A 23,332-nucleotide genomic window follows, 5' to 3' on the forward strand; every position below is an offset into this window, starting at 1 on the left:
AAACAAATCTGAGGTCTCTTTCTGTCAGACTAGACCCATCGAGAAATTTCAAAATATGTGTATAGGTTGCCTGAAATAAGCAAAATGCCTTCTCACCACTGGTGGCGCTAAGTGCTGCTTCTTAATGCCCCCACACTTCCCAAAAAGATGCCAAATATTCAAAAGTTGTTTTTTACTTGAGAGTTATCAGTAAGGCATTAGTTGAAAGAACTTTCAGTTGAAATAAAGGGTTCAACTGTCAGGATCATGGCTTAACAGATCAAAAATGGAAATGTTTAGACTTCTTGAGGCAGGAAATCGCATCATTTGAGAGCAAAATGGTTGTCATTTTCGAATTTCTCATGGTCAAAATCATGGAAAACAATGCGAGAAGCTAAAAAATTTGAAAATTTCTGATTTTTAAACTGATCTACTGTGCATGGACAATTACCTGATGAACAAATCAAATAACATTCTCCGTTCAGACACCATTTATACTTTCAGTATCAGTGCAAAAATAAACCTAGGTAGTGATCTATGCGGGTGTGACGTTGGGCCACGTTTCTGAACTTCGGACCTTATATCAAGACAATTCTATAAAAACACTCATTAATCGAAACAATATGCTGTGGTAGTTTAAGTTCCCAGGTCACTTGGAAAAGTTACTGGCCTCTTAAATAAACTTGGACCTGAGTAAAAAATACCCCTGGACCCACATATCAACGCTACTGGATGTTGCAGAACCATCTTATTGCGTTTCCATTTCTTGTAATTCTCCCCATGTGATTTTTCACATTATTATTTCTTTTGTCATTGGTCACTGTTACAATCATACCAACAAAGGAAAGGTGCGATGCACTGCTCCAAAGCTGTAGCTCAGGCCGGGACTTTGGAAGAATATAATGCAGGATGGATTTTAATATTGTGTGTTGCCGTAAAAAATGTTGATTTGTACCAAACAATCTTTGTTTCGTTTGTTATTGTTTAATAAACAAAGGGTTTAAGTAGTAAACAGTAATACCACGTGCTAATTTCCTGTTTTCGTAACCATTATGATGTGGGCTAAGTGTGAGTTAGGCTACTTCACTTGAAATACGCCATTTGTATTCTTTATTATAGCGTGCATAAGTGGCTTCGTTACATTTCAAAAATTAAGCAAATAAGATACGAAGTTCAGAAACGTGGCCCAACATCACACCCGCATAGATCACTACCTAGGTTTATTTTTGCACTGATACTGAAAGTATAAATGGTGTCTGAACGGAGAATGTTATTTGATTTGTTCATCTGGTAATTGTCCATGCACAGTAGATCAGTTTAAAAATCAGAAATTTTCAAATTTTTTAGCTTCTCGCATTGTTTTCCATGATTTTGACCATGAGAAATTCGAAAATGACAACCATTTTGCTCTCAAATGATGCGATTTCCTGCCTCAAGAAGTCTAAACATTTCCATTTTTGATCTGTTAAGCCATGATCCTGACAGTTGAACCCTTTATTTCAACTGAAAGTTCTTTCAACTAATGCCTTACTGATAACTCTCAAGTAAAAAACAACTTTTGAATATTTGGCATCTTTTTGGGAAGTGTGGGGGCATTAAGAAGCAGCACTTAGCGCCACCAGTGGTGAGAAGGCATTTTGCTTATTTCAGGCAACCTATACACATATTTTGAAATTTCTCGATGGGTCTAGTCTGACAGAAAGAGACCTCAGATTTGTTTGTAACGATGGCATCAATATGAGGTCATAAAAAGCCATAGTGACGTCATCTTAAAATTTGAACTTTACACAATAATGATCTATTAAAGGGCAAAATATTAGCACATTAGTCTGTGAGACAAGACAGAAAAGTTAGTATATTGCGTTATTGCTACTTAGGCGACTGTTCGTGTCAAATCGCAAGAGTTAAAAACAATTGAATGGTGTAAATAATAAAGAACACTACACTTTCAAAGAAAATGAATGAATGTTAAAAATCTGCTGCTGCGCATGTACTGTAAATGGATAGATAATCTTAACAAAAAAAACATGATTTAAAATGCAATTATTTTGTAAATTAATAAACTCATATACTGCCAATAGTATTTTCGATCAAATTCTTGCTTCAAAATGCTCAATACTCTTATAAGTGATAGCAAACTTAACCCTATATCTTAATACGAGCTGTTTTTGTACCCGGAAAGCACGTCACGGGTTATCTTAGCCCTGTTCTAACTAATCGCTAATAACTGGAGGTATGAAAATCACAGAATCAAAATATTTTACAAGGTAATAGCCATGAGTATTGTGCGTATAGAAATTAAATTTTTATTCAAAAAATTTATTGAAATAAGTTGTTTGAGATGAAAAGACGTCAGAAAATCGATTTTTATTCTAATTTTCCAAAAATAACTTCAAAATTGAAATTTTTGAATTATAAATGAACTAAACAAAAAATTTTACTTGTGCTCATCAATATAATCCTTGCCTTCCCGTCCACTTAATCTAAATCTTCAACCACCAGGTGTAAGCCTGGATACGACAAACATTATTAGGCATTTTTGAACGTTTCCACATTTTAAAGTAATTGCACTGTCATTTATATTGCACTAACATTGACATATATATAGGCTAACAACAATTGCACGAAAATGTTTAGTCACATGAGACGAAATGCTTATTGTGAAGGACAGGAAGGTAGAAAAATGACCAGTTGAGGTGTAGAAAATTTGCAAAGAATAAAAACTAAAAGTCAAGAAATTTCACATTTCTAGCATATTTCCTTCTGTGGAATATTTCACTAATAGAGTGGGGCGTCCTCATAAAACCCCGTGTCGCTACAGATAAGGTTAAAAAGAAATAAGAAGTAAACAGTTTGAAATATATTCTGCTACTTAAGACCAGTTTGGTGTCAAACAGCTGGATGTTAGTCTATGAGTTTCGGAGAACACAGGTAAACGATCAAGAATTAAAGTGAATGTTGTTTCATCAGAGGTTGGTTTGATGACAGGATCTATACTACCACCCAGCGGCCGTCGAAAGTACAATCTACACGGTTTCAGTAGGCCATTGTATGGTGAAAATGAAATGAATTCACAAAACAAGACGTCAATAAATTTTTATTACAACTCTGAACACTTGTTAGGGATGAACGTTAGCACAGAGATGTATACGGTAACTGTTAGTATTTTCTTTCAATCGAATACAGAGCGTAACATTATATAGGTGAGAGGACCATTTATTAAGTTTTGCTGACACTGTGTAAGTCAAGAGGTGCGAACAGAGAAAACAATCAAGGTAACACTGGCCGAGAAAAGAAACCATAATGCAGAAACAAATTTAAAATAAACCTTAATTTACTCCATTAGGATCTATGCTTCATCAATATCGAAATATGTTAAAACGAGCTTCCAGATAAAATATTTTTCTGCAATCTATAATGCTTCCTCCAGCACTATCAACAATTGTCCGTGCAATTGTTGTTTAGCTTCTGAACGAGATATCAATGATCATGACAGGAACAGGAAAATTAGTTTTGCCCCGAACATCCCGCTTCTAGCTTTATAAGTCGTGGCAAGTCAAATATTGTCATTAAGTTAAATACAAAACTATCAACAATGAATAAGTTGGTTGTATTCGCTTTGCTCTTTGCCGTGCTGCTTCTGTCTGCGGATGCAGCAGGCAGACCAAGAAGGTTTGTAACATTTAACTAAAATTAGTTTATTGTTAATTTGTTTAAACCCCACATTGTCTAATTGCTAAATTACCCAATGAGGTTTGTAGCATTTTAATCCAAATTGTTTTGATAAAATGCTGTATACGATGGCATTGCCTAATTACTAAACTTTTAATTTTCAGAACGTATTGCTTGTATCGATGCCGACAAATTCGGTGCCGTAGACACAATCGGCGTTGTATCGCTCGACGAGCCAGATGTTTTCGTCACTGCCTCCGCCCAGGTGATGCACCAGGAAATTGGTTGGAAGAGGATGTCAACCCTCCTGTATATCCTCCATTTGATGCTGACGCTGATGAGGGTTATTAACCAACAAATGGTTTTGGTAAGTTTAAAAATAGTGAAACAATAGTTTTTCATATTCATCTGTTCAACTTGTGAATGAATAAATCAAAGGTATCTTACGATGCGGCCAGGCTTGTTGCAATCTGTAATTTTTTGAATGTTTGTGTTAACAGTCAAACTAAAAATTTAAAAGTAACATTTTACGATCTGTCGCTACATCACTACAATGATAGTTTTTGAAATTTTTCGTTGCAAAATAATTTGAAACACTTGATTGTATCGACTTTCGCGCATCCATCGCATGTTTGGGTTAACACTTTGCTCCTCAAAGGGAGGCCAGATTTGGCCCCCCCCTCATATTTCCTTTGATTATTTGAAGCACAGTAACGCCATGCACTTGGTTTTTCTTGACTTTTCCTAAAATTGCCAGGCGGTTCTGATGATATTAAATTTGATGCTAACAGTTGTGTAGTTTTCTTGTAAATTCAAGATTTTGGTGAATTTTTGCTATTTCTAGCTGACTTCCAGCAAAGCGTGAAATGGATTACATTGCGATAACAAGCCATAAGCTCATAATTGCTTCGTGCATCGATATGCGCGAGCAGAGAGAAACGTCCTCTTGTTTTCCTTTGTTTGGTTTGACCTCAATAATACAAAGCGCGTTATTTCTTACGCTACAAAAGAAAAGCCAGTGATCACAAAGCTGTTAATTAGAAAAAATAATAGCAAACGTTTTTTGCGTTATCAGCTCTACAAAGAAGAATAGCAATCCACGATCAAAATAGTAGGCTATGTAGGCCACAAACTATTCAAAACAGTTATTTCAAGTAGATAATATTCATTGACGAATAAAAAACGTTACAATAAGAAATCTTGGGTGAAGGCACGAAAACCTGGTTTCGAAATAAACGTTCTATGGAAATACTCTCATTGACAAGCATTGCAATTGCGGAAATGTATGACTGCAAATGCTTTTGGGAGATGCCGGAGAAATAGCGTTTTTGCAAACAGTAATTGTGAAAAACACTCAAAATTATGAGATAGGCTCCATTTACACGTAGCAGCTAACTCGATGGCGTCCCTTCCCTGCTTTATGTCGCCTACTTGTTCTTATGTCCTGCATTATTGTTTCACCGTGCACTGTGTGTTGTTCCAAAGAGCGCAAAATAAAGATGATAATGCCTCATGTACATTACAAAATATTTTGTAATGTAGACAAGGCATAAAGTTAGGCGTCACATTAGACAAACAACAAATCAGCTTTCTTGATCATTGATTCAACATCTGAATACGTTGCGCCAATGTACAGTATAAGAGGCCGGCTATTGTGAAGACCCGCCATTTATAAACGATCCGATTATACCAAAAGTGAGACAAACTAGTGGATCAAAGAATGAATAAACAATGCTGAGGAAACTAAATCTAAGTGACGAACGATACCGATGGCTTCATTTATCTTGGAAAAATGCTGCCTAAACTTATCAACAAAAAAACACAGTAAATAACGGCAAGGATCCCGAAAGCAGAATTTGCTCGACTTTGGCATGAATTTAGTCAGACATTTACAGTAATAATTCCACACATACAATAACGAGCTTTCAACGGCTGTAAGATACATAATAATCAATCTGGTTCTGGGCGGTTTGTGTAACAGCTTAGGGGAAGACACTACTTGAAATGATGCACCACACAAAAGATTTTCAATGAAGATTGAGTCTAAAAACCGATGTGGATTGTGCTTCACAATGACTTCAAGTTTAGGACAGAAAAGGCACAAAAATATCACGATGAAAATAAAGACCTTGTGGGAAATTTTCGAGAATCATAACACGATGCAAATACCAAAAACGCGTAGTTTGCATGCTGGTCTAAGCTGGCCGGCAACCACAAAGGTAGACAATACAGGCAGTTTATAATTCGATAACAGCGCAATAAACATTATAAATACGTAAACCGACAATTTTCTTTTACAAACATTTTACGTCTAATAGTAAATTTTCCCCCAACAATTTTTTGTAAAGCGCTTGCAAACCACGGTTTTGTAAAATAATTCATCATTATTATTTTTTACTTCTCGGATATTCTAAAACGTCATCAGCAAAATCAGAAAAAAAAATTTCATTACTTCAATGTAGTAGGCCTAAGAATTTTTTATAGAATTGTAGCCACGTTGTTTCAACAAAGAAGCCATTTTTTGGCAATATAAAGTTATAGAAAATAATTTGCAATCATGCAAATGTTTGGGAAGAATCTAGGAAGTCTTCTCGCAATCTGGCACAAAATGATTATGTTTATTGTATTTCTGCAATATTTTTTACGACAAACTTTGAAGCTTCGTTATAATCATTTTTATCTTTGAAGTCAAAAGTTAACTTTTTTTTTGGCCAGAAACATAATCGCTGCCTTGCTGATGTTGTCGCCTTTACGCGTATTTTTTGTGCTTCAAACAATAAGGACCCAGTCAGCAATCCAGTCCTTTTACATTGATTCAACATTTGTAAACGTTAAATTTATGTAGATTTGCTGACTGTGGGTTATTTCACATTTCCTTTGTTTACGCATATTCCTCAATTCGCTGTTGCATTGTTTCGACGCTGGCGGACTAAAAATGTTATTTCAAATTGATTGACACAATCTTCAATAAAAAGTGAGCTTCGAACTTAGCTTTGTTGATGTACAGTAAATGCTGTATTTTTTGTGGATGTAATTTATGAGTCATGTTTATAAACACGCGTAAGCGAAATGACTTATGATGTGGCCTGCATGATATTTGTGTTGCGACTTGACACAAATCCACAATTTCAAAAGCACCTAATTTGAACTTAGAAATTTCAGATAATTTCAACAACTTGTTCAATTGTCTTCTCTCTACTAAAAATATTCATACTACAAACTCAATTGTAGACATAAAATACACAAACGAAGATGTAAACAGCTATTCAAGCAGGCTAAGGTGTTACTTATGAGAAATTTGGTTCCATAAAACTAGAAGCTAGCCATGAGTTTCGGAATGCATTAGTTTAGGATAAAAATGTAAGACAACAAACGCAGTTTTGTTTTTTTTCAAATTCGTGTAACAATGTTACTCTGATTGTAACTATTTTAGAATCAGTGAGTAGCTTACAATAAGATTTGCTCGCAAACCGTAAATTCTAATCAATGCAATGATTCGGCACACCGCACACACATTTCGTGCGTTCGATCGAGCTCTTTGTTATTCAGAAGTTTGCATGAAATCGGATTAGCACGGTAATTAAATAGCGGCAAGTTAAATCAAAATTGTCGTTTTTGGGTACCTTTGCAAAAATTGAAATATCAAGTTTAACATATAAAATTTTAAAATAATGACTTTTCAAACTTATAGACAAATGATTTGCTTTCACACCAGTGCAACTTCTGTTGAAATAGCACCAGCGGATAACACGTAACAGCTGATTGAATTTGATCCAAAAATGGCCCCCCCTTGAGCAGTTAACTTCCAAAAAAACGTTGAAAAGCAAAGGGTTAAGGTTGGTGGTTCCTTACGCTTTCCTTGTTATAACCAGTTCTCGCACCATTCCCTAGAATGGATAAAGATAGAAACCACCTATAATTTAGAATGTTGCCTCAAAGCCTTGTAAACAAACATGGCTTCATGCGACAATTTATAACTGACCTCAATTATTCAACACTCCCGCATCCCATCGCAGCAGGTCACGAATCCATTTGTAGTGCGTGCACCACTGGTTAAAAAACCACTGCTCCATGCTCTTACAAAGCATCCAGTGCCAGTGCAGCGAGTACATTATTATCCTGAAACCTTCCTTTGCTGAGTGGCAAGTGCGAATATGATTCACGTTTCAATGTCCTTAGATGTGATCCAACTTGGCAGATGGACATTAGGCTACAAGTTGACGGACAATAACTCATTGAATATGAAACAGTTTTAAAACCGCTGCTTCAAATATTTTTTTAAATGTGTATTCATAAAGACTAACGTTGCTTTAAAGTTCGAGCAATGTTTAGTTAGTGAAAGCCTCAAACAAGTAGGTGAAAATATACGTGAACTATACGTGAAAGGAAAAGAGTTAAGTTCAGATTTACTCTTTTAAGTTTACAAAATGGGTTCTTGGAATGCTCAACATCAGACGAAAAAGCTTCTTTAAAAACTTCATCCCACAAGCAACTTCACATACTTGTAGATGCTTTGAGCTATTAATGCAAACTTTGTTACTTAGGCTATGCAATTGACTGAGTTTCGCTTTTAGAAACATGATCATTGCTTACTTATCTTGACAGGTCGTTAACATCTACATAATGAATTTTATCACTGAGATTGATCGAATTGCTGTGGTCTGTACATTATTCCATACGCTAGATGCCGCCATGTATTGTGCAGAACACTTACTTCTCAGCAACACAGCAAGTCCAATTGCAGACAACTTGGGTTTTGGAAAAAAACAAAAACATATTTTTAGTTTAAACATTAACGGCAATCTATGTTTTTTTTATTCAGAAATTGGAATGACATTGGAAAAGAAGATTTAGAACATGGAAACCAATTTCGCACTTTGCAATATATAATTATGCTGATAAAACTGCTTGAAAATATTTTTCCGAAAACTTAAAATGTACTGCAGCACAATTTGTGTTTACAAAAAATAAAATCATGTCAATCACAAAGTGTGTCTAAAAAAGTTGAAGATAACGCGAAAAATCTCATTTATCGGATTAATGAAAAAAAACTTTTTTTTCAATAGCCTAAAGCAGATGATGGTATCTTTTAAGCTAATTGAGATAAGTTATGAAGTGAAAATGTTATCTGGGAAGATAGGGAAATCTCAGGCAAAATTTTCAAAGTCTGCTGAAAGGCTACAACACACTATACAAACTTTCGAGAAATAAATTATTGAAATCCTTTTGTGGTTATAAATAAAAAAAAAATTGAAATGGTGTGCTAACGTAAATTTAAAACAAAACGCCTATCCCAATCCAATTTTAATTTGATGATTTTGGTTGCATACAAAGTTTACATCTCGATTAAAAGAATATTGCTTCTAAAAACGCCTAAAAAATGACCAAAACAAGGTTATAACTTATTTGTTGAAATTTTTTGTAGAGCAAGCACCCACACCCCTTTCGTTTTATTTATTTGGACATTAAGTTTTACATTACATGTTCATTTATGTTATAAATTTTACTTTGTTGAAACTGTGGTCCTTTCCCAACTTTTTTTAGACTCCCTTCTGCATTGTCGGCATGGTCTATCAACTATTTTATTCTATAATATGTTAAAAGTAGTTTACTCATTGCTGAAATGATAAATGTAAATTTTTTCCCCACTTAGAAAGAGCTTGCCACCTTAAACGCATTCTGGTCCTATTTCTATGTGCAATAACTAAACATAGAAGCCCACTAGTGGATTTCGGGAAGGGGGAGGGCGGGTTGGTGCTCACACGGCCCTGTCTTTGGGTATACCTTTTTTATAAATTCGGTTCAACGGTGCATATGAATTCTACGGTGGGAATAAACTACGATGAAGTTTATATCATTTTTCAAAACGACGCTTTGGTGCTGCGAGACTGTAATGAGAGTATTTTCATCTTCCGTCGTTGCAATTGCTGCTATTAGTTTTTTTTGGGGTTAACTTAGAGATTTTTAATTTTCAATTTATAGCCGGAAGATTGTCAAATGACCAAAACTTACAAATGCCAGAATGCCCAAAAGCTTGTTAATTGTTACGCCAATCTTAATTTGCAAGAATGCATGGATTAGAAAGGTTGAAAATCACTGAAATAGAAGATTGATATATAAGCAATGCTTCATAAATTTTGGTGAAAAATTCAGAGCCGTTTGAGTTCGGTGACGACGAAGTCTATTACTAATGTTGTGATGGCTATGATGGCTGTCCCTCGTCTTCAAGGATGATGGTTTTCGCAATGAAAACGCTTACGATGAGTTTTTAAATGGCTAATGAGTCAAATCCTAGCTTAAAAATTTCGGTTACATTTGGGACATTCAGGAGGTTCTGGCAGAGCCTGTCGTGGGTGTAGTTTACGTTTTTTTTTTTTTAAGTTTTTTTCTTTTTAACCTTTGAGATTTGCTCTTCCAAACGTTACAACACCTCCCTGAGTGCAGATCTTTACATCAACATATTCTCTGTGTCTTCCTCGCATATTGATGCGTCATTCCAAGTTTTTAGCTTACCCTGTCAATGGCCGAAAAAGAAACATTGATAGTTATTGCGTCACTGATTATTGTTTTGCTATTAAAAAAAACGTTATTGGTAATAAGGTTATTGCGTTATCATGTTTGTTAGTGGGAATGCTGTGACAGATGCAAAAGTTAATCAAGGGTTTCGAGGTGGCAAAAAGGTTGAAGAGAGCTGGAGTCTGAAGCCATTTCCTTCATTTCATAAACTAGCTTTCAACTCAAATGACAATGTTAATCTCTCGAAAATCTTATGACTGCGTTTCTTTTTTGCTCTTAGAGCACTATGTTGACAATTCAGGTCATGCCTTATAACCACATTACATAATACTCTACATCAGGCAACTCGAAGTTTGAGTTGTCAAAGCTAGCTGAGTTACTATTTCTACCCTTACACAATGGCGTACGCATGTGTTTCGCGAGAGAGGCATCACGAAGTTTTTGTCAGCAAAAACGCTATTTTTTTTTAGAGATTTAGCTTAGACCTGCATATGATTAGTATAGGCCTACCCATACAGCAAAATCCGTTATTTCTACATTGATTTAACGTCGGCAGACAAAAGTTATTAAGCGGTAAAAATTTCAATTAGATTTAGAAAAAGTGTTGTGAAAACTTTTTTAACTCTAAATCAACAACCACATCAAAGCTTACTGCTGCTAACTCAAGTTGACTACGTGAACAAAGAAACGACAAGATCAAGCAGTGCTGGTTAAAGGGATATTAAAGGAAAAACCTGACTTGGCGATTGTACACGTTTTTTGTGTTTAACATGCTACCATAAAACGATTTTCAATAAAAGTTTGCCCCATTGCGGTCTGATCAGCATTCCGCACCCGCTTTTGTCAGAGCTTTTAAAACGAGAATGGGCGTGAGCAGCGAAGCGTGCGACTGTACAGTCTTTGTCACTATAGGCGAGCAATCAGTTGATCGCGCAATAGTTGTTACTGCGGGCGATTTAACTGTAGGCTATGTATGTATGCACATCAAAACAGCAGATTTCAACATCAAAACATCAGCAGTTTGCTCAAAAACATCAGATCTGATGTTGAAACATCAGAAGTGGTAACGTGGCTTTTGTTATTGCTGTCGATAGTGACGTATTCTCGAGCAGTGTTTGCACTTTTTGGTCATTTTGAAAAAAATAAAAAATAAATGAAACATCGGACTTTGGGCCTTGCCAGTGCCATTGAAAACAAATTTTTTTCGGTAATTTTTTTTTAAATCTATTCTTGAATGTTTAGTTTACGCATTTTAATGCTTAATTCCGTTTGAAAATTTTATTTAGTATGCCTTTAAGTGTGCGCTTGAGAAATGCATTCCGTTGTAGCGGCATCTAGTGGATAGAATATTTTACAAACAACAAGATTTTGACAATCGGAAACTTCACTCTATCAATCTCGGTAACCGGTCCTGTGTCAGCAGTTCAATCCCCAAGAATAACTTTTTAAAGGTTTTGTCAGGCTGAAACTAACCAATCAAGTCAAGTTGATCAATTCGTGCTAAAATCGGCTGCCAAAAACATGCAGTTTCAAAGTTTAGGGTCAAATGTCACACAGACGCAATAAATCTTTCGAAAAGTATGACACAAATTTGATTTCAAAACAGCGTCTGCCAAAAACAGTTTTCGTCTGTACAAAACAAACTATCGTTGCGGATGTTTCTGTTTCAAGGACGGACTTTTTAAGTGGTAAAAACTTTCAGCGTGTACTGATTTCCTGTTTCCGTAACCATCGCGACGTTAAGTGTAGGTTACTGTAATTGACTTCAAACACGCCATTTGTATGCTTTTATTGCGTGCATACTTTAACCAGGCTAATCTTATCATACAACTTAGCAAGCAGACAACTCTGACATTTACTTTCTTTTTGTGTTACAACATATTGTAATTATTGTGACAATATGTTTGCAATGGTTATACCTGATGTGTGTACTGTAAGACACTTTCAAAAACAAACAAAACCATATTGCAAATAAACATTAATCTTAATTTGGTAGAGACAAGGGCAGTGGCCAACATAAAACTTCTTTAAGGGGCGCATTACTATATATGTTTTCTAAATAAAAACTACTTTGAATTGTTTTGATTTTGCATTGAAAACAAGTAATACTTGATGACTAAAAACGGGGCTGCAAAACTTTTTGGCTAAACAACGTCAGTCGGATTTCGTGTCACATTGGCACACCGTTGAAACCATCAATCCCTTCTGTGACTGGCGAAGTTGTAGCTACTAACGTTTGGTAGCAAACAACATTTCAACTTTATCGAATTGAGATGAAGGCTATGAAAGGTGATGCAAGACATGAATCCGCAAAGTGTGCTGTCACGTATATACATCAATGCCGGCTGCAAGTAAGCTATCGATCATTTATTACTTTTTATGTGCCGTTTTAGCTGCCGGGGCCGGGGGTTAATCCTTTTACTACCCCAGCTTCGAGACGTTTCCTGACTACATTGAAAAGCTGGAAGAAGTGTTCTACTGAAACGAAGCCTGGTGGGTGAACTTAGCAGATGGATCTCAATTGGAACAAATGGTTACCTTGAAGTCAATTGCGAGATTACCTACTTGGATGGTTAATTGAGGTGAATGCAAGGGCAGCGTAGCCTCATCATATCAAGACGATGGCAGTTAAATGAACAAGGTTGGATTTGCTGTAGATAATGCGTCGACGCAATTTGCAGAACCCAAAGTGTGCCTCTCACCATCAAATCCTTTGAGACGATAATTTGGAGCCTGAAGCTTCCAAACAACATTGGCCTAAATCTAAACAAACTAACACAAAAGAATACTCGTGTTTTCTTACTTTCGCTGTTCCTTGAATATTCTGGTTGTGGATGAACGTTATGGCACAGAGCTTAGTATTTTCTTTCAATCGAATAAAGAGTGTAACAGTATATTGGTGAGACGACTATTAATTAGGTTTTCCTGACACTGAATAAGCCAAGAGGTACGAACAGAGAAAACAATCAAGGTCACACTGACCGAACAAAGAAAACATAATGTAGAAACATGTAGAATAAACCTAAATTTACAAAATTAGGTTCTATGCTTCATCAATATCGAAATATGTTGAAACGAGCTTCCAGATAAATTGTTTTTCTTCAATCTTTAATATTTCCTCCAGAACTATCAACAATTGTCCGCGCAGTTGTTGTTTAGCTACTGAACGAGATATCAAAGATCATGACAGGAACAGGAAAGTTAGTTTTGACCTGAACATACCGCTTCTAGCTTTATAAGTCGTGGCAAGTCAAATATTGTCATAAAATTAAATACAAAACTATCAACAATGAATTAGTTGGTTGTGTTCGCTTTGCTCTTTGCTGTGCTACTTCTGTCTACTGATGCATTAGCAAGAAGAAGAAGAAGGTTTGCAAAATTTAACTAAAATTAGTTTCTCTATTAATTTGTTTAAACCCCACATTGCCTAATTACTAAACTACATAATGAGGTTTGTAGCACTTTAATCCAAATTATTTTGATAGAATTCCGTATATGATGAGTTGATGACATTGCCTAATTATGAACTCCTAATTTTCAGACTGCCTTGCGTGGCACGATGCCTACGATTACGGTGCCGTAGACACGATCGGCGTTGTCTCATACGACGAGCCAGATGTATTCGTAACTGCCGCCGCCGAGGTGATGAAGCAGGAGATTGGTTGGAAGAGGATGCCCATTATCCATATGCTCGATATGATGCTGACGCTGATGAGGGTTATTAACCAACAAATGATTTTGGTAAGTTTAGAAATAATGAAACAGTAGTTTTTCATATTCATCTGTTCAACTTGTAAATGAATGAACCAGATATATCCCAAGATGCGGCCAGGCCTGTCACAATCTGTAGACTTTTGAATGTTTGTGCTAACAGACAAACTAAAAATTTAAAAGTAACATTTTACGATCTGTCGCTACATCACTACAATGATAATTTTTGAAACTTTTCGTTGCAAAATAATTTGAAGGACTTGATCTTATCGACTTTCGCGCATCTATCTCATTGTTCGCGTTGCTCTAACCAAATGGTTCTTAAACTTTTTCTTTGTTATAACCAGTTCTCGCACCCTTTTATACAAAGGATAAAGATAGAAGCCACCTATAATTTTGAACATTGCCTCAAAGCCTTGTAAACAAATGAATAAATCAAAGGCATCTTAAGATGCGGTCAGGCTTGTTGCAATTTGTAAATTTTTGAATGTTTGTGCTAACAATCAAACTAAAAATTTAAAAGTAACATTTTACGATCTGTCGCTACATCACTATAATGATAATTTTTGAAAACTTCTGTTACAAAATCATTTGAAACACTTGATTGTATCGACTTTCGCGCATCCATCGCATGTTTGGGTTAGGGTTAGTGGTTCTTTACCCTTTTCCTTGTTATAACCAGTTCTCGCACCATTCCCTAGAATGGATAAAGATAGAAGCCAACTATAATTTAGAATGTTGCCTGAAAGCCTTGTAAACAAACATGGCTTCATGCGACAATTTATAACTGACCTCAATTATTCAACACTCCCGCATCCCATCGCAGCAGGTCACGAATCCATTTGCAGTGCGTGCACCACTGGTTGAGAAACCACTGCTTCAAGCGCTTACAAAGCATCCAGTGCCAGTGCAGCGAGTACATTATTATCCTGAAGCATTCCTTTGCTGAGTGGCAAGTGCGAATATGATTCACGTTTCAATATCCTTAGATGTGATCCAACTTGGCCGATGGACATTAGGCTACATAAGTTGACGGACAATAATAATTATTCACTGAATATGAAACAGTTTTAAAACCGCTGCTTCAAATATTTTTTTAAATGTGTATTCATAAAGTCTAACGTTGCTTTAAAGTTCGTACAATGTTTAGTTAGTCAAAGCATCTAACAAGTTTATCAACTGTATACTTAGAAACTTTAGATCTAACAAGCAATAAACTTGATGAAAGTTGATAAAATGCTGCGATGTCATAAAAGTTGTTGAGTCGTTACAAAAGCATGGATAGTAATTACGTCACAATGATGTAGCACCGGTCTTTAACGTGAATAATATACGTGAAAGGGAAAAAATTAAGTTCAGATTTACTCTCTTTTAAGTTAATAAAATGGGTTCTAGGAATGCTCAAAATCAGACGAAAAAGCTTCTTGAAAAACTAGTACTTGTAGATGCTTTGAAGTATTAATGCAAACTTTGTTAATGTGATTTATCGAATTGTTGTGGTTTGCAAATTATTCCATCGGCTAGATGTCGTCCAGTGTCGTGCGGAACACTCATCCCTCAGCTATATAGCAAGTCCAATTGTAGACAATTTGGCTTTTGGAAAACCAACAACATATTTTTAGTAAATTAACGGCAGTGTATGTTGTTTTTTTCTTCTAGAAATTGGAATGACATTGGAAAAGAAGATTCAGCACATGGAAACCATTTTGCGCATTCAGCAATATATAATTATGTTGATAAAACTGCTCGAAAATTCTTTACGAAAACTTCAAATGTACTACTGTACAATTTGTGTTTACTGAAAATAAAATCATGTCATTCACAAAGTTTGTCGAGAAAAGTTGAAGATATTGCGATAAATATTGTTTATCGGATTGATAAAAAAAACTTTTTTTTCAATAAAGCACTTGTTGTATTAGCTAATTGAGATAGGTTATGAAGTGAAAATGTTATCTGGGATGATAGGGAAGCCTCAGGCAAAAGTTTCGAAGTTCTAGCCTGCTGAAAGGCTACAACACATTATACAAACATTCGAGAAATAAATTATTGAACTCCTTTTGTGGTTGTAAATAAATAAATTGTAATGGTCTGCTAACATAAATATTAAACAAAACGTCTACCCCAATTCAATTTTAATCTGATGAATTTGGCTGCATACAAAGTCTCAATAAAAAAAAGTATTGCTTCTATGAATGCCTAAAAAAGTGACCGAAACAAGATTGTAACTTTTTTGTCAAAAATTCTGGGGAGCAAGCCTCCACACCCCCTTTCGTTTTATTTATTTGGATATTAAGTTTTGTATTGCATTGTTCATTTATGTTATAAATTTCACTTAGTTGAAACTCTCGTCCTTTCTCAACTTTTTTAAATTAACTTCTGCATTGTCGTCATGGTCTATCAACTATTTTATTCTATAATATGTTAAAAGTGGTTTACTCATTGCTGAAATGATGAATGTAAATTTATTCTCCACATAGAAAGAGCGTGCCGCCCTAAACGCATTCTGTTCCTATTTTTAAGTGCAATCACTAAACATAAAAGCCCACTAGTGGATTTCGGGAAGAGGGGATAGGGCGAGATGGTGCTCACACGGCCTTGTCTTTAGGTATAGTCTCTCTTTTTTCATAAATTCGGTTCGGCGCTGCATATAAATTCTACGGTGGAAATAACTACGATGAAGTTTATATCATTTTTTTCAAAAAGGCAGTTTGGTGCTGCGACACTGTGATGAGAGTTTTTTCATCTTTCGTCGTTGCAATTGTTGCTATTAGTTATTCTTGGGGTTAACTTAGAGATTTTTAATTTTCAATTTATAGTTGGGAGATTGTCAAATAACCAAAACTTACAAATGCCAGAATGCCCAAAAAGCTTGTTAATTGTTGCGCCAATCTTAATTTGCAAGAGTGCATGGATTAGAAAGGTTGAAGAAAGAAAGGTTAAAAATCACTGAAATAAAAGATTTATATATAGGCAATGCTTTAAATCAAATGTAGTTATTACTATCTGAAGCCTTTACAAATTGTTTCACCTAACGGATCATCAGAAGGTCTGAAAAACATGCAAAAAGTAATGAAATTGAGCACTTTCTTTTGATACTACCAACCAGCTATTATGAATCTGGAAAAGATTAACTACGGTTATTCTTTAAAAAACATCGCAATTTCAAGTAAAGATCGATATTTGAAGATGATGTTAGGTAAGATTGAATATTTAACATCTTTTCAGGAATTATCGACTCATTACTTTTTGCATGTTTTTCAGACCTTCTGATGATCCGTTAGGTGAAACAATTTGTAAAGGCTTCAGATAGTAATAACTATGTTTGATTTGATTCGCTCTGCTTTGCCTTTTTGCTTAGCATTGAGCACTTTTGTAGTATTAGGCCTAATAGTTTTCATTGTTTTTAAGCAATGCTTTATAAATTTTGGTGAAGAATTCAAAGCTGTTTCGGTTACGACAAAATATCAGCTCAGTTCAGTTCAGTATTTTTTTATTTCTGACTATCACAACGAAAAAACATTATATGACAAACATAGCAGAGGTGTAGAAAAAGGTAGAGGCGACAAACCGCGGACATTATAAGGTGTATGATACCAAAGCTCTAAAAGCAGGATAATCAATTTAAGATATGGCACGGTCGCAATACTTCATAACGCACCTATATTGGTGAAAAATTCAGAGCTGTTTCGGTTACGACAAAATATATTGCTAATGTTGTGATGGCTATGATGGCTGTCCCTCGTCTTCAAGGATGATGGTTTTTGTCATGAAAACACTAACAATGAGTTTTTAAATGGCTAATGAGTCCAATCCTAGCTTTAAAAGTTCGGTTACATTTGGGATATTTGAGATCTTACGGGAGAGCCTGTTGTTGATGTAATTGATGTTATTTTTTTGTAGTGTTTTTCCTTTTAACCTTTGAGATTTACTCATCTCAAACGTTGCAACATCTTCATCAGCGCAGATCTGTAATCCTGACCTATCCTCTGCAGCTTCCTCCCAATTTGTGTAATTAATATTGTACTTTTTGATTACTCTTCAGAGAGTCCTTGTATGATGGACACAAGTCGACAAAAGTAGCTTGTAGTGGACGCTGCTGATTAGCATGCCCGCCCGCGAATGTCTCGTGAAATCTCACAAATCACAAGCAAAATTTGAGGTGCACGTTTAATCCACAGAAAAACATGCTTAATTCAATTAATGAATTTATGGAAAAGTTATAAGATTTTAAGCGTCCACCCAATAGTCGCATGGTGAGTTTTGATGTTGTGTCTCTGCTTACTAACGTGCCTCTGAAAGAAACTATATTACTATAATTGCTGACCATATTTTTAGTGAAAACCAACCTAATCGACCGCCCACTGCGAAAAAATTCTTCATAAAATTATTACATTTAGCCACAGAAGGCATGTTCTTGTACAACAATAGTTTGTTTCAGCAGATAAATGGCGTCACCATCGGTTCCCCATTGGGCCCAACACTGGCAAACGTTTTCTTGGCACACATCGAAACCAAAATATTTGAATTTAATCGTGATTTTTATCCCAAACTGTATTTACGTTATGTTGGTAATATTTTCGCCATTTTTGATGATGATGAATCGTGCTCAAAATTTTTAAACCTTTTAAATTTGCAACATAAAAATATCGAATTTACACTTGAAAAATCCAATGATACCATCGCTTTTTTTGATGTTGAAATTGAAATTAAACACAATTCTTTTGACACCTGGATCTGGCGAAAACCTACCAACACTGGTTTGCTTTTAAATTATAACGCTCTATGCCCTAGCAAATGGAAATCTGGTTTAATCTTGTGCCTGTTATCTCGTGCTCGTTTGGTGTGTTCTGATGATCAGTTGTTTCAGAAAGAAATCAAGAAATTAAAAAACATGTTTTATTTAAATTGATGTCCTTCTCACTTTTTCAATAAAGTCTTAAACACCTTCATGGCTGATGAACCAAAAGACACGCCTGAAGAAGTAGATTTATTTTATTAGTATACCCTTTCTAGGAAAAGATTCAACAAGTTTTGCGAAAAACCTAGCTAAACGGATAAAAAAGAAATTTTCATGTGACATTCATCCTGTGTATAAAACTTTTAAGTGCACCAATATTTTCAACTAAAGTCGCCTACCCCCTTTGCTCTTTCTTCGAATGTTGTGTATAAATTTAGTTGTTTGCGTGACGCAAACCAGACATACACTGGTATGTCAACCAGACATTTGTTGACAAGGGCCGGGGAGCACTTAAACCCAAACCTAACAACTAAAAGTGCAATTAAAGAGCACATCGCCTCTTGTGAAGCCTGCACTGGCAATGTCTCAATCGACCAATTTAAAATCATCTCTCGAGGCAGATCTGATTTTCAGACTAAGATCATGCTGGAAGCCTTAAGAATCAAACGTAACAATCCATCTCTCAATCGGCAGTTATTCGCCTGTGGCTCATCATTCCTTTTGTGTGTGTTCTAATTATTTGTCCAATGCCTGTAGTCTACACCTCACGTGATCTGTTTCCCACCGCATAATTTACTCACAATCATTCTCGTATCATTATTTGTTCAGTTTGTGCTTTTAGTCCAGAGTGTCGTTACAGTTACAGTGCATAGTCAAATTTATCTTACGATTTTTCATTTTATGTATTGCAGATGTAATTCCTGATGGGGACACACGTACGTGTCGAAAACGTTTGAGTTTATTTTATTTTAATAATGTTATATTTTGTGTGAAATAAAGTCTGCTAAACCCGCTAAAGTTACTATGTTTTATTTTTCTAAATAATAAACAACAGTACACTTTCAAAGAAAATGGCCATCATACACAGGTGAATATTAAAAAGATGCTGCTGCACACCTACTGCAAATGGTTACACAAACTTAACAAAAATAAGCATTATTTAAAATGCAATTAATTTGTGACTTGGAAAGTTCAAAAAATGCCAGAAGTAGTTTCGATCAAATTCTTGTTTCAAAATGTTCAATACTCTTTTAAGTGGTAGCAAACATAAAAACAAAAATGAATAAGTAAACATTTTGAAAAATATTCTGCTACTTAAGACTAGTTTGGTGTTAAACAGCTGGATGTTAGTGCATGAGTTTCGGAGAACACAGGTTAATGACAAAGAATTAAAGTGAATGTTGTTTCACCAGAGGTTGGTGTGATGACAGGCTCTACTGCTACCCAGCGGCCGTCGAAAGTACAATCTACACGATTTCATCAGGCCATTGTAGAGTGAGAATGAAATGTATTCACAAAAAAGACGTCAAAATTTTTTATTACAGCTCTGAAAACTTGTTATGGATGAACGTGATGTATACAGTAACTCTCAGTATTTTCTTTCAATCGAATAAAGAGTGTAACCAGATAGGGTGTAACAGTATATAGGTGAGACGACCATTAATTAGGTTTTGCTGACACTGAAAAAGCCAAGAGGTGCGAACAGAGAAAACATTTAAGGAAACACTGGCCGAACAAAGAAACCATAATGTAGAAACATAATTATGTAGAATAAACCTAAATTTACAACAATAGGTTCTATGCTTCACCAATATCAAAAAATGTTGAAACAAGCTTCAAGATAAATTGTTCATCTTCAATCTTTAATATTTCCTCCAGAACTATCAACAATTTTAGTTACTGAACGAGTTATCAATGATCGTGACAGGAACAGGAAAATTAGTTTTGCCCGAACATCCCGCTTCTAACTATTCAAGTGGAAGACTATCATAAAGTTAAATACAAAACTATCAACGATGAACAAGTTGGTTGTGTTCGCTTTGCTCTTTGCTGTGCTACTTCTGTCTGCTGATGCATTAACAAGAAGAAGAAGGTTTGTAACATTTAACTACAGTAAAATTAGTTTCTGTATTAATTTGTTTAAACGCCACATTACCTAATTACTAGGGCAACTAAAAGTCAATAAAATCAAAATTTTTCTGCCTTGTTCAAAGTTTATAAAACGTCCATAAACAAAGTTGCAGGCTGACACGAAGAGAAGTTTCAAACTTATTAGGTAAAAAAGGTCAAATTTCATGGTTAGGTCAAAATTTTCTTTTAACGTAGTTTTTCTTCTCTCTATTGATATTTTATTAAAACTACACAGATACTGATTTTTTGTTGCAATTTCTGTTGCTATTCTGATGTAATAATCCATTTGTTGCAGTTTCTGAGGTAATAATCTTGTTTCGCCGACTACTGACGATGGAATAAGTAGGCTAGGCGGGGAAGGCATGTAACGTGGCCTTTGTTCTTGGTTAGGTGAATTCTCAAACCATTAGTATTGTGTTTTAGCTTCCTGTTGTTCTCAAATTTGTCTTTAGCTAGCCTATAATCATGCCCAAGGTTAAACAATATATACAAGCAATTAGCAAGAATCTGAAGGAATGACATCAAGTGCATTGTGAAAATAGGACGAGATGATGTTTCACTACATATAGCCTGTTGAGGAACTTCCAAGCAACTTCTGTATCAGTAGAGAAGCTTCTCTATTTTAGAAAAATTTAGGCGATAATGTGAAACATTACTTGGTGTTGAAGTATAATACTGCAGAACCCTCTCAGTAATTTCGGGATATTTAAAGATACTCTATATTTATCTTTTACAGTTTTTCGAGTGACTTTCATTACCTGTTTGTTAGCTGTGGTGTCGTTAAGTCTTCCACATTTTTCTTTTATTTTGTTAGAAAAAAAAAGATATCTTTACCTAATGGTTTAATTTCTGATATGCTTTGTATTTCGCATTTGGGTTGCAAACGCAGAAAGTTATGGATCAAAATTAGGTAAAAGTTTGTAAATTATAAAGTCAAAATTTCAAGCTTTCTAGGTAAAAAAATTGGTTGCCCTGCTAATTACTGGTTTGTAGCGTTTTAATCCAAATTGTTTTGATAAAATGCCGTATATGATGGTATTGCATCATTATTAGGGCAAGTTTTTGCAACTTTTGCAACTTCTTTTTACTGCTTCCGACAGCTTCCTAAATACTCAGAATTTATGTAGTATGATGTTTTAAGCTGTTTGTAGGAATTTTATATTGCAACTTTTTGCATCTTTTTTTCTATTTTTCATGCAACATTTTTCTGCAACTTTTATCAAGTATTGCGCAAAATGTAAAGGAGTAATTTAAAAAAACATGCTATAAAACTATTTCTAGTATGGTTTTATTCTCTTTGATTTGCATAACAAAGAGCCATGCGATGGATTAGCTGCATTTCAATGTTATCTATGACGCAACAGTTAGCTTGCAAGCTAGAAGTTCAACAACCCCAGTCAAGTACGACAGTGCCCGAACGAAATTAGAAGTGAAAGTATGACTTGGCTTTTGGCCAAGCCCGCATAAACGGAAACAGGTTGTGTCTAGTCTTTCGAGGTCAAGTTTTTGCACCTTTTTAAAAATGCAACTTTTTAGTGCAACTTTTGCTAAAATTAAGTGCAACTTTTTCACGATTTTAGTGCAACAAAAACTTGCCCTAATCATTATTTTTGAACTTTTATTTTTCAGAAGGTCTTGCGTGTATCGATGCCGACGAATTCCGTGCCGTAGACACGATCGGCGTTGTGCCTTACGACGAGCCAGATGTATTCGTCACTGCCGCCGCCGTGGTGATGAAGCAGGAGGTTTGGGTGACGAGGATGCCCAATATGATGCTGACGCTGATGAGGGATATTAACCAACAAATGATTTTGGTAAGTTTAACGATTCTTTTTATCTCTTACCAGGAAAGAGACTTGGAAAGGATTAATGACGTAGTTTAATGGGATATCACCGAAAAGCAGTCAGTTATGTCCAATAGTTCTACTAGTGAAATGATATATGAAAATACTTGAAGGACTCCAACGAACAGCTCAACACTTCCAGCAAATAATCAAAGTAACAATGAACAGCAATAAATTCCAGCGCTTATAATTCTTAATCGACTTCGTGATTCAATCACACCCACTCATATGATTCTAATTTCGATCACAATTTACAATAGCACCAGCTCTCTTCAATAGCTTCAACTTCAATCAACAATCGTCTCACTATACTCTCTACTTCTAACTACAACAACCATCTACAGTCTCTCATAATCATCATTTACGCAAATTATTTATAGTAGGTTTGATGGTCTAGTAACTTCGAGAAGGTAAGATAACGTTACATCATAAGAACTCATTGTTCTGTCAAGTTTTACAACTGGCAAACATCTTTATGATGTCACAACACCCAACACCTGGCAAGTCAAGCAAAGAATATTCCCGACTTGCACGTAAACAGAATGTTCTGGAAATACATCACATAATAAAGATTTCGCAATAAGAGGTCACTACAGGACAGTAACCGATAATAACATATAGCATAAGAATTTTACAATTAAAACAGTACGCTTGGTCAAGACATAACGTAGCCGGTCGTGAGTCTTCGCATATTGATTGTGACAGTAAGTTTAAAAATAATGAAACAGTAGTTTTTCATATG

The 23,332-nt window shown here is 35.3% G+C and overlaps 2 long non-coding RNA genes across 3 annotated transcripts in view; both read left to right on the forward strand.

Moving 5' to 3' along the window:
* Positions 1-23,332, forward strand: part of LOC145785971 (uncharacterized) — a 167,884-nt gene that overhangs the window by 40,012 nt on the left and 104,540 nt on the right. The gene's annotated exons all lie outside the window — the stretch shown is intronic.
* On the forward strand, positions 3,559-8,633 carry LOC145785912 (uncharacterized). The gene is made up of 3 exons (XR_014291225.1): positions 3,559-3,651; positions 3,816-4,018; positions 8,474-8,633. It is a non-coding gene; the product is annotated as an uncharacterized LOC145785912 (long non-coding RNA).

This window comes from Aplidium turbinatum, chromosome 16 (assembly GCF_918807975.1).
Source record: "Aplidium turbinatum chromosome 16, kaAplTurb1.1, whole genome shotgun sequence".
Classification (NCBI taxonomy): domain Eukaryota; kingdom Metazoa; phylum Chordata; class Ascidiacea; order Aplousobranchia; family Polyclinidae; genus Aplidium; species Aplidium turbinatum.